Here is a 12,722-nt window from a genome sequence, read left to right on the forward strand (position 1 = left end):
ACAGACAGTGACCCAAGCCGGAATCGAACCTGGGACCCTGGAGCTATAAAGCAATTGTGCTATCCACAATGCTACCAGTCTATCCCCAGAAATTGAACTAGAAGGGTCAAGGAAGGGACGGGAAGGGTCAGAGATGGGCCGAGTGAAGATGATGGAGGGGTGACCTCCCTGCTTTTGTAATCTATGATTTGATTGATAACGGCAAGCGTCCCATATGCATTTTACACCACCCTTTTAACCTGTCCTTCCGTCTTCAGAGATCTATGGACAAACACACCAAGGTCCCTTTGTTCCTCAGAACTTCCTAGTGTTATGCCATTCATTGAATACTTCTGTTGAGTTCACAGAAGCAGCCACACAGGAAGCGTAAGGAAGAAAATATTTATTTAGAGAAGAACAAAGACTTTATGTACACTGGTGCCAGAAGGGACTACCTGTGCCCAGGCCACACCAGGGCTGGGATTTTTAAAATTCCGGTTTGCTCTCCTGCTAATGAGGGGGCACTGCAACAACTTCCTTGTCAGATTACTCCTTCCAAAATGTATCACCTCACACTTTACAAGATTAAATTCCATCTGCCACTTATCTGCCCATTTGACCATCACGTCTATATCTTCCTGTAACAGTTTCCAAACCCCACTCCAAAAAACACATTTTAAATTCTTCTTTCATAACAATACCTTCCCTTGGTGGTTTGCATTCTAAACCCAGTCCAGGTTTTACAAATGACACTTTCAAACAAAGCTTCCACTCCACTTTTAACAGTGAATCCAGTCCAGTATTTCACACAAACCATTAGTCGGGTAGATCCAGCAGGAAAGTGATGCAGAGGGTGTAGAGGGAGAGGTTCTCCCGAAGATTGGCCTATTTATTGGCTACCAGACCCAGCAAAAAATAGTTAAGGACCTGGCTAAGGAATTGAAGGGGACCTGTGACATAGCAACAATTGCGTGAATGACGGAAGGCGAAGGGAAAGCCCCAGATGGAACAGTTGATGGCCTTCATCAAAGATGAATTTTGCCAGCAAAGGAAGGATATGCATGGTGACTGGTCGAAGGGCATTGAGGGAGCAGTACCACCTCTGCGAGGATCGATGGACCAAGTAGAGAAGTGCTTTGATGTACAAGAAGTGCCAATACGAGACGTGGAGAAGGTGGTTTCCGACCAGAGCGATTGGATCGTGTCCTTGGAGGCAGAGGTAGGGGTTCTGGGGGACTTATGCAAGTTGTTGAGGGTGAAGGTGGAGGAGCAGCAAAACAAGTCCAGGTGGCATTGTGGGTCTGCCAGAGGATGTGGAAGGAACGAGCGCCACAAAATATGTGTCGAGGATTCTGGCCAGGTTGGTGGAGGAGGAGGTGCTGGATAAGGCCCCAGAGGTGTAAGGGCCCACTGGTCTTTAAGGCAGAGGCTGAGAGCGGGATAGCCGCCCTGGCGGATTGTGCGGTATCACAAATTTGTTGAGAAGGATAAGATTCTACGATGGACCAGAGGAAACAAGACTGAATGGGAGAAGAATCCTACCTGAACATATCAGGATATTGGTGTGGAGCTGGTGAAGAGACATGCTGGATTCAACAGGGCCAAGGCGATGTTGTACCGTAGGAAGATTCGGTTTGGGCTGCTGTTGGGTTGATATTAAGAAGGAGGATGTGCTGGAAACGTTGAAAAGCATCAGTATAGATAAGTCCCCTGGGCCTGACGGGATATACCCAAGGTTACTACGGGAAGCGAGGGAAGAGATTGCTGCGCCGTTGGCGATGATCTTTGCGTCCTCACTCTCAACTGGAGTAGTACCCGATGATTGGAGGGAGGCGAATGTTGTTCCCCTGTTCATGAAAGGAAATAAGGAAATCCCTGGGAATTACAGACCCATCAGTCTTATGTCTGTGGTGAGCAAAATATTGGAAAGGATTCTGAGAGATAGGATTTATGATTATTTAGAAAAACATAGTTTGATTAAAGATAATCAGCGTGGCTTTGTGAGGAGCCACACCAGCCTCAGTGAATTCTTTGAGGATGTGACGAGACACACTGATGGAGGTCGGACAGTGGATGTGGTGTATATGGATTTCAGTAAGGCATTTGATAAAGTTCCCCATGGTAGGCTCATTCAGAAAGTTAGGGGGCATTGGGATACAGGGAAATTTGGCTGTCTGGATACAGAATTGGCTGGCCAAAAGAAGACAGCGAGTGGTAGTGGATGGAAAGTATTCTGCCTGGAGATCGGTGACCAGTGGTGTGCCGCAAGGATCTGTTCTGGGACCTCTGCTCTTTGCGGTTTTTATAAATGACTTGGATGAGGAAGTGGAAGGGTGGGTTAGTAAGTTTGCTGATGACACAAAGGTTGGGGGAGTTGTAGATAGTGTTGAGGGTTGTTGCAGGTTCCAACAGGACATTGACAGGATGCAGAGCTGGGCTGAGAAGTGGCAGATGGAGTCCAAACTTGATAAATGTGAAGTGATTCATTTTGGAAGGTCAAATTTGAAAGCTGAATACAGGGTTAAAGGCAGGATTCTTGGAAGTGCGGAGGAACAGAGGGATCTTGGGGTCCACATACATAGATCCCTCAAAGTTGCCACCCAGGTTAATAGGGTTGTTAAGAAGGCGTATGGTGTGTTGGCTTTCATTAACAGGGGGATTGAGTTTAGGAACCGCGAGGCTTTGCTGCAGCTTTATAAAACCCTAGTTAGACCACACTTGGAATATTGTGTCCAGTTCTGGTCGCCTCATTATAGGAAGGATGTGGATGCTTTGGAGAGGGTATAGAGGAGATTTACCGGATGCTGTCTGGACTGGAGGGCATGTCTTATGAAGAAAGGTTGAGGGAGCTAGTGCTTTTCTCACTCGAGCGAAGAAGGCAGAGCGGTGACTTGATAAGAGGTGTACAAGGTGATGAGAGGCATGGATAGAGTGGATAGCTAGAGACTTTTCCCCAGGGTGGAAATGGCTGTCACGAGGGGACATAATTTTTAAGGTGATTGGAGGAAGGTATAGGGGAGATGTCAGAGGTAGGTTATTTGCACAGAGAGTGGTGGGTGTGTGGAATGCACTGCCAGCAGAGGTGGTGGAGTCAGAGTTATTAGGGACATTTAAGCGACTCTTAGACAGGCACATTGACAGCAGTAAATTGAAAGAGTGTAGGTTAGGTTGATCTTACATTAGGATAAATGGTCGGCACAACATCGTGGGCTGAAGGGCCTGCACTGCGCTGAACTGTTCTATGTACTGGGCAAAACTGTATGTCACTTTTGAAGGCCGGGAGTACTATTTTGAAATGCCAGAAGAGGCCAATGGGACCATAAACTGGGGAGAACTGAGAGTTGGTGTGAGATGGAGGAACTGTACCAACAAAGTTGGAGGTTATGGCTATTGTGTGTTGCCGGAGGGTGCACCCCTTAAGCCTCTGATATGAGTTGTAACATGGAACGTCAGTGGATTGAACGGGCCAATTAAGAGGTCTCAGGTTTTTGGGCACCTGAGGAGCGTGAAGGCTGAGGTGATCTTTTTACAGGAGACGCATCTCTGGGTGAAGGATCAGGTTAGATTGAGGAAGGTATGGGTGGGACAAGTATTTCAGTCAGGGTTTGACTCGAAGTTGTGGGGGTTGGCCATTTTGTTGAACAAAAGAATAGGGTTTGTGGGGGCCAAGGAAGTGTAGGACCTGGGGGAAGGTATGTGACAGCGAGTGAGGTGCTGGAGGGTACGCCGATGGTGCTAGTCAATGTATATGCGCCAAATTGGGATGATGTGGGGTTTGTGAGGGGTTTACTGGGAGCGATCTCGGACCTGGATATGCACCAGTTGCTTATGGGTGGAGATTTTAATGTTGTGATGGAACCGAGGTTGGACAGGTCGAGCCCCAAGGCAATGGGAAGGTTGAGGACGGTGAAGGAGTTGGAAGGGTTTCTGGCGCATATGGAAGTGGTGGATCTGTGGAGGTTTAAGAACCTGGGGGGAGGGGGGGGGGGTGGGAGGGAGTACTCCTTCTTCTCACACATGTACAAGGTGTACTCAAGTGGTGTTGTTGGAAGTGGTGGGGGTGGAGTATGCGGGAATTGTGATATCTGTTCATGCGCCGCATTGGTGGGAGGTGAGGCTTAGCATAGGGCAGGTGCAGAGGCCGGGATGGAGGCTAGATTCGGGTCTTTTGGCGGAAAAGGGGTTTTGTGAAAAGGTGAGGTCGGCGATTGGAGATTACGTGGAGACCAACCAGAACAGGGAGGTGCTGGAAGTCATGTTCTGGGAGGCATTAAAGGCGGTAGTCAGAGGGGAGATTATCTCATTCAAGGGACACAGGGACAGGAGGAGGAGGGAGGAGCATGGACAGTTGTTGGACAAAATAGTCAAGGTGGACAGGAGATACGCGGGCCCCCCCCACTGAAGAGCTGTTGGCAAAGAGGAAGATGTTGCAGGGGCAGTTCGATAGATTGACACTGGAAAGGGCAGTGGGGCAGCTACAGAGGGCGAGGGGCTTGCAATATGAATATGGGGAGAAGGTGAGCCGTATGCTGGCCCACCAGCTGAGGTGGCAGGCTGCGTCCAGGAAAATTTTAAGGGTGCAAACAGAGAAGGGGAAGGTAGTGTCTGAGCCAGGGAGGATAAATGAGATGTTCAGGGGTATTATCAGAAGCTGTACCGGGTTGAGCCGGGTGGAGAGGAAGGGGATATGGAATTGTTTCTGGATGCGGGTTTCTAAGGTTGAGGAAGAGAGAGGCCAGGCATTGGAGGAGTTAGAACATAGAACATAGAACGATACAGCGCAGTACAGGCCCTTCGGTCCACGGTGTTGCACCGACATGGGAAGTCAAAAAACAAAAGCCATCTAACCTACACTATGCCATTATCATCCATATGCTTATCCAATAAACTTTTAAATGCCCTCAATGTTGGCGAGTTCACTACTGTTGCAGGTAGGGCATTCCACGGCCTCACCACTCTTTGCGTAAAGAACCTACCTCTTACCTCTGTCCTATATCTATTACCCCTCAGTTTAAGGCTATGTCCCCTCGTGCTAGCCATTTCCATCCGCGGGAGAAGGCTCTTACTATCTAACCCCCTGATCATTTTGTATGCCTCTATTACGTCTCCTCTTAACCTTCTTCTCTCTAACGAAAACAACCTCAGGACCATCAGCCTTTCCTCATAAGATTTTCCCTCCATACCAGGCAACATCCTGGTAAATCTCCTCTGCACCCGCTCCAAAGCTTCCACGTCCTTCCTATAATGCGGTGACCAGAACTGTACGCAATACTCCAAATGCGGCCGTACCAGAGTTTTGTACAGCTGCAACATGACCTCATGACTCCGGAACTCAAGCCCTCTACCAATAAAGGCCAACACTCCATAGGCCTTCTTCACAACCCTATCAACCTGGGTGGCAACTTTCAGGGATCTATGTACATGGACACCTAGATCCCTCTGCTCATCCACACTTCCAAGAACTTTACCATTAGCCAAATATTCCGCATTCCTGTTATTCCTTCCAAAGTGAATCACCTCACACTTCTCTACATTAAGCTCCATTTGCCACCTCTCAGCCCAGCTCTGCAGCTTATCTATGTCCCTCTGTAACCTGCTACATCCTTCCGCACTGTCGACAACACCACCGACTTTAGTGTCGTCTGCAAATTTACTCACCCACCCTTCTGCGCCCTCCTCTAGGTCATTGATAAAAATGACAAACAGCAGCGGCCCCAGAACAGATCCTTGTGGTACGCCACTTGTAACTGAACTCCATTCTGAACATTTCCCATCAACCACCACCCTCTGTCTTCTTTCAGCTAGCCAATTTCTGATCCACATCTCTAAATCACCCTCAATCCCCAGCCTCCGTATTTTCTGCAATAGCCTACCGTAGGGAACCTTATCAAACGCTTTACTGAAATCCATATACACCACATCAACTGCTCTACCTTTGTCTACCTGTTCAGTCACCTTCTCAAAGAACTCGATAAGGTTTGTGAGGCATGACCTACCCTTCACAAAGCCATGCTGACTATCCCTAATCATATTATTCCTATCTAGATGATTATAAATCTTGTCTCTTATAATCCCCTCCAAGACTTTACCCACAACAGACGTGAGGCTCACCGGTCTATAGTTGCCGGGGTTGTCTCTACTCCCCTTCTTGAACAAAGGGACCACATTTGCTATCCTCCAGTCCTCTGGCTCTATTCCTGTAGCCAATGATGACATAAAAATAAAAGCCAAAGGCCCAGCAATCTCTTCCCTGGCTTCCCAGAGAATCCTAGGATAAATCCCATCAGGCCCCGGGGACTTATCTATTTTCAGCCTGTCCAGAATTGCCAACACCTCTTCCCTACGTACCTCAATGCCATCAATTCTAATAGCCTGGGTCTCAGCATTCTCCTCCACAACATTATCTTTTTCCTGAGTGAATACTGACGAAAAATATTCATTTAGTATCTCGCCTATCTCTTCAGACTCCACACACAACTTCCCATCCCTGTCCTTGACTGGCCCTACTCTTACCCTAGTCATTCTTTTATTCCTGACATACCTACAGAAAGCTTTTGGGTTTTCCTTGATCCTACCTGCCAAATACTTCTCATGTCCCCTCCTTGCTCGTCTTTGACTAGCAGCGCCACACCTCCCCCTCTTTTGCCTCCTTTTCTGAGCTTACTATAACACCTAAACCCCGGAACCTGCAACAACCATTCCTGTCCCTGCTCTATCCATGTCTCCGAAATGGCCACAACATCGAAGTCCCAGGTACCAACCCATGCTGCCAGTTCCCCTACCTTATTTCGTATACTCCTGGCATTGAAGTAGACACACTTCAAACCACCTACCTGGCCCCCTCCTGCGAAGTCAATTCTGTGCTCCTGACCTCTATACTCTCAATCTCTCGTACCCTAAAACTACAATCCAGGTTCCCATGCCCCTGCTGTATTAGTTTAAACCCCCCCAAAGAGCACTAACAAATCTCCCCCCCAGGATATTTGTGCCCCTCAGGTTCAGATGTAGACCATCCTGTCTGTAGAGGTCCCACCTTCCCCAGAAAGAGCCCCAGTTATCCAGAAATCTGAATCCCTCCCGCCTGCACCATCCCTGTAGCCACGTGTTTAATTGCTCTCTCTCCCTATTCCTCATCTCATTATCACGTGGCACGGGCAACAACCCAGAGATAACAACTCTGTTTGTTCTCGTTCTGAGCTTCCATCCTAGCTCCCTGAAAGCCTGCCTGACATCCTTGTCCCCTTTCCTACCTATGTCGTTAGTGCCAATGTGGACCACGACTTGGGGCTGCTCCCCATCACCCTTAAGGACCCGGAAAACACGATCAGAGACATCACGTACCCTTGCACCTGGGAGGCAACATACCAAACATGAGTCTCTCTCGCTCCCACAAAATCTCCTATCTGTGCCCCTGACTATCGAGTCCCCAATTACTAATGCTCTGCTCCTCTCCCCCCTTCCCTTCTGAGCAACAGGGACAGACTCTGTGCCAGAGGCCCGTACACCATGGCTTACCCCTGGTAAGTTTCCCCCCCCCCAACAAGTATCCAAAGCGGTATACTTGTTACTCAGGGGAACGACCGCAGGGGATCCCTGCACTGACTGCTTCTTCCCAGTCCCTCTTACAGTTACCCATCTATCTCCAATCTTTGGTGTAACTAATTCCCTGAAGCTGCTATCTATGACCCCCTCTGCCTCCCGAATGATCCGAAGTTCATCCAACTGCATTTGGCTGCACTTCCTGCAGGTAAAATCAGCAGGGACACCAACGGCATCCCTCACCTCAAACATCCTGCAGGAGGAACATTGCACTACCTTCCCTGCCATCCCTCTAACCTCCAACCAAGATCTGGGTAATAAATAAATAAATAAAAATATATAATAATATGGCACATACCTCACACCAATGGGTCTTATTATTAGGTTAGAGGAGGAGGGTGGGTGGGAGACACTACATGTGTAGTGTCTCGGGTTTCCTCTCCACCAGAATCTATTGGTTGGGGGGGGGGCCTTCCCAGAAGTCCGCGATCGAACTTCCGGTTCCCGCCTTATATTAAAAAAAAAATAAAACAGAAAAAGAAGAACAGAAACGGGACCAGGTAAGTGTTTTTAAAGTAAAAACTTACCTCCCAGGAGGCCCTTGCGCACCGCTCCCGCCGAAATCCAAAGGCCTGCTCCTGCAAAGGTAAGTGTTTTTAAAGTTAAAAACTTACCTCCCAAAAGGCCCTTGCGCACCGCTCCCGCCGAAATCCAAAGGCCTGTTCCTGCAAAGGTAAGTGTTTTTAAAGTAAAAACTTACCTCCCAGAAGGCCCTTGCGCACCGCTCCCGCCGAAATCCAAAGGCCTGCTCCTGCAAAGGTAAGGGTTTTTAAAGTAAAAACTTGCGTCCCAGAAGGCCCTTGCGCACCGCTCCCACCGAAATCCAAAGGCCTGTTCCAGCAAAGGTAAGGGTTTTTAATGTAAAAACTTACCTCCCAGAAGGCCCTTGCGCACCGCTCCCGCCGAAATCCAAAGGCCTGCTCCTGCAAAGGTAAGGGTTTTTAAAGTAAAAACGTACCTTCCAGAAGGCCCTTGCGCACCGCTCCCGCCGAAATCCAAAGGCCTGTTCATGCAAAGGTAAGTGTTTTTAAAGTAAAGACTTACCTCCCAGAAGACCCTTGCGCACCGCTCCTGCCGAAATCCAAAGGCCTGCTCCTGCAAAGGTAAGGGTTTTTAAAGTAAAAACTTACATCCCAGAAGGCCCTTGCGCACCGCTCCCACCGAAATCCAAAGGGTCTGCTCCAGCAAAGGTATGGGTTTTTAATGTAAAAACTTACCTCCCAGAAGGCCCTTGCGCACCGCTCCCGCCGAAATCCAAAGGCCTGCTCCTGCAAAGGTAAGGGTTTTTAAAGTAAAAACTTACCTCCCAGAAGGCCCTTGCGCACCACTCCCGCCGAAATCCAAAGGCCTGTTCCTGCAAAGGTAAGTGTTTTTAAAGTAAAGACTTAACTCCCAGAAGGCCCTTGCGCACCGCTCCCGCCGAAATCCAAAGGGGCTGGGACTGAGGGAGGTGGTTAACAGCATTAGGAGGATGAAGTCGGGGAAGGCTCCAGGACTGGACAGTTTTATAAGGCATTCGCAACATAGTTGGCATCACATTTGTTGAGGATGTTTAGTGAGGTGTTGGAGAAGGGGGAGCTGCCAGACACTCATACAGGTGTCGGTCACATTAATTCCAAAGAAGGGGAAAGATCTCATTGTTAAACACAGACGTGAAAGGGAAGGATGGAGGGTTGCATGCCAGAGGTGGTCGCTGAGAATCAAACCGGTTTCGTAAAGGGCAGGCAGCTCTCCGGTAACATCAGGGGGCTGTTTAATGTGGTTATGACTCCTTCAGTGGGCCGGGTGCCTGAGGCCATTATTTCTATCAATGCAGGGAAGTTTTACTTTAAAAAACATTTTATTAGGGTATTTGTAGTTTTTATAATAATAACGATAACAGCAAAATAAACATGGTACATAAAACTATTCCATCCCTATACTTTTTTATTTGCACCCCTAACAGTAAGACAATAGCCTAGCCCCCCTCCCACCCCCACCCCCCTTCCCTAGATTTCTGCCTCTGCTGACATTTTAATTTTCTCCGAGAAAGCTGACGAACGGCTGCCACCTCCGGACGAACCCTAACATTGACCCTCTCAGGGCAAACTTTATTTTCTCAATTCTCCTCTGACCACTGCCTTCAGAGCCTCCCACAGCGTTGCTGCTGAGACCTCCCCCATATCATTTATTTCCAGATAGTTCTGGATGGACTTACTCACCCCCACAGACTGCCTCATCTGCTAATCGCCCCACATACAGCCTCCATAACGGGCTCTGCCCTCTCGCCGTACCAATCGGTAGATCAGCCCAATGTGGGGCATGATCCTACACCGCGATTGCCGAGTACTCGGTATCCACCACCCCAGGCAGTAGAGCCCTGCTCGGAATAAAAAAGTCAATCCGAGAATATACCTTGTGGACATGGGAGGAAAAAGAAAACTCCTTCGCTCTTGGCCTTCCAAACCTCCATGGGTCCACTCCTCCCATCTGCTCCATAAATCCCTTCAATTCCCTCGCCATGGCTGGCACTCTCCCTGTCCTAGATTTTGACCAGTCCAAACCTGGATCAATGACTGTGTTGAAGTCTCCCCCCATGATCAGATTATGTGACTCTAGGTCTGGGATCTTACCTAAAACCCGCCTCATAAATCCCAGTTTGGTGTATAAACGTTCACAAGTACCACCTGCACCCCTCCAGATTCCCACTCACCATTATGTACCTGCCCCCCGTATCTGACACGATTCTCCCTGCCTCAAATGCCACCCGTTTGTTAATTAGGATCGCAAACCCCCTGGTCTTAGAGTCCAGCCCTGAATAGAATACCTGACCAACCCGGGCAGCATGGTAGCATAGTGGTTAGCATAATTGCTTCACAGCTCCAGGGTCCCAGGTTCGATTTCCGACTTGGGTCACTGGCTGTGCGGAGTCTGCACGTTCTCCCCGTGTGTGCGTGGGTTTCCTCCGGGTGCTCCGGTTTCTTCCCACAGTCCAAAGATGTGCAGGTTAGATGGATTGGCCATGATAAATTGCCCTTAGTGTCCAAAATAGCCCTTAGTGTTGGGGGTTATGGGGATAGGGTGGAGGTGTGGGCTTGGGTAGGGTGCTCTTTCAAAGAGCCGGTGCAGACCCGATGGGCCGAATGGCCTCCTTCTGCACTGTAAATTCTATGATACCCCACCCCTTCCTCAATGTCGTCTGATCTACAATCTTCAGGTGTGTCTCTTGTAGCATTGCCACGTCCGCCTTCAAACCCCTCAATATGTAGTGCTCTGTGTAACAAGGGGCTATTTCTGTTTCTAAAGTTAACTTTGTTCTATTGGGAGTTGGGTGGAGGGATTTTTCTTTTTCCACTGTTTGTTTACTGGGGACTGTGACATTTTGAATGTGTATGTCCAAGCGGGGGGAGGAGGGAGAACAATGGAGAGGCTGGATAGACTGGGACTTTTTTCCCTGGAGCGTAGGTGGCTTAGGGGTGATCTTATAGAGGTCTATAAAATAATGAGGGGCATAGATAAGGTAGATAGTCAACATCTTTTCCCAAAGGTAGGGGAGTCTAAAACTAGAGGGCATAGGTTTAAGGTGAGAGGGGAGAGATTCAGAAGGGCCCAGAGGGGCAATTTCTTCACTCAGAGGGTAGTGAGTGTCTGGAATGTGCTGCCAGAGGTAGTAGTAGAGGCGGGTACAATTGTGTCTTTTAAAAAGCATTTAGATAGTTACATGGGTAAGATGGGAATAGAGGGTTATGGGCCAAGTGCGGGCAACTGGGACTAGCTTAATGGTAAAAACTGGGCGGCATGGACTGGTTGGGCCGAAGGGCATGTTTCCATGCTGTAAATGTCTATGATTCTATTCTATAGTGCTTCCGTGAGCCAGCTGACTTAGCTGACCTGGTAGCTGCCGCCCATGGCACCAGACATCCTATCTCTCCATTGTTCTCCCTCCTCCCCGCCGCCTGGACACACATATTCAAAACATCACAGTCCCCAGTAAACAAACAGTAGAGAAAGAAAAATCCTCCATCCAACTCCCAATAGAACAAAGTTCACTTTAGAAACAGAAATAGCCCCTTGTTTCACAGAGCACTACATATTCAAAAACGCACAGTTCCAACCAAGCACAAAGAAAAGACAAAGATGATCCATCCACCCTTCCCCCACCAGCACCAAGTTAACTTACAAAACCGAGCAACAGCCCAAGAATCAATATAAAAAATAACATTTCACATACAGTGCAAAAGCGAGAATAACTTTGACAAAATCGATACAGCATTACTCGTCTCGAGAGTTCAGTGATCTCAGTTCCTTGCCAGCCCTGCACTTTTAACAAAGTCCATCGCCTCATCTGGCGTCTCAAAATAAAGTTGCTGCTCTTCATAGGTGACCCATAAACGAGCTGGATAAAGCGGTCCAAACTTCACCTTCTTCTTGAAAAGTGCCGATTTTACTTGGTTGAATCCCGCTCTTCTCGGCCAGATCCGCACCCAAGTCCTGGTAGATGCGCGGCATGCTGTTCTCCCACTTGCAGCTCCATGTCTGCTTTGCCCACCACAAAATATGTTCCTTATCCAAGAACCGATGCATTCACATCACCATCGCACTCGGCAGCTCACTGACACACGACCTCCTCGCAAGTGATCTGTGCGCTCTATCCACTTCCAAGGGTCGGGCATACGCCCCATCACCCATTAGCTTCTTGAGCATATTCGCCACATATGCCCTTGCATCCGTTCCCCCGCAGCCTTCAGGGAGGCCGACGATCCTCAAGTTCTGTCGATGGGACCTGTTCTCCAGGTCCTCCACCTTCTCCTGCAACCTTTTCTGCTGATCCCTCATCAGCCCCATCTGTAACTCCAGCGCAGTTAGGTGTTCCTCATGCTCGACCACCTTCTCCTCAACCTTCTGGATTGGCCGACCTTGGGCTTGCAGCCCCTGCTCCACCCGGTCGATCGATCCCTTGATAGGGTCTAGACCATCCTCCTTTTGCTTGGCGAAACCCTCCTGAATAAATTTCACCAGCTGCTCCGTTGACCACTGGGCCGCTGAGCCAGTACCCTACACCATCGCCATGTTTTTCTGTGCTGTGGGTTTTACACATGCCTTCTCTACTCGATTTTTCCTTCTTATCCAACCACTTCTGGTCCATGTTTCCATATACTGGTGTG

General features: G+C 48.8%; 1 protein-coding gene across 1 annotated transcript in view; it reads left to right on the forward strand.

The window, feature by feature from the left end:
* The first annotated feature begins 792 nt into the window (after positions 1-792).
* LOC140395166 (actin-like) overlaps positions 793-12,722 on the forward strand; it is a 354,441-nt gene continuing 342,511 nt past the window's right edge. The window contains exon 1 of the mRNA XM_072482668.1: positions 793-1,198. The gene's annotated coding sequence lies outside the window, so the exon portion shown is untranslated. The remainder of the gene's footprint in view (positions 1,199-12,722) is intronic.

This window comes from Scyliorhinus torazame, chromosome 18 (assembly GCF_047496885.1).
Source record: "Scyliorhinus torazame isolate Kashiwa2021f chromosome 18, sScyTor2.1, whole genome shotgun sequence".
Taxonomy (NCBI): Eukaryota; Metazoa; Chordata; class Chondrichthyes; order Carcharhiniformes; family Scyliorhinidae; genus Scyliorhinus; species Scyliorhinus torazame.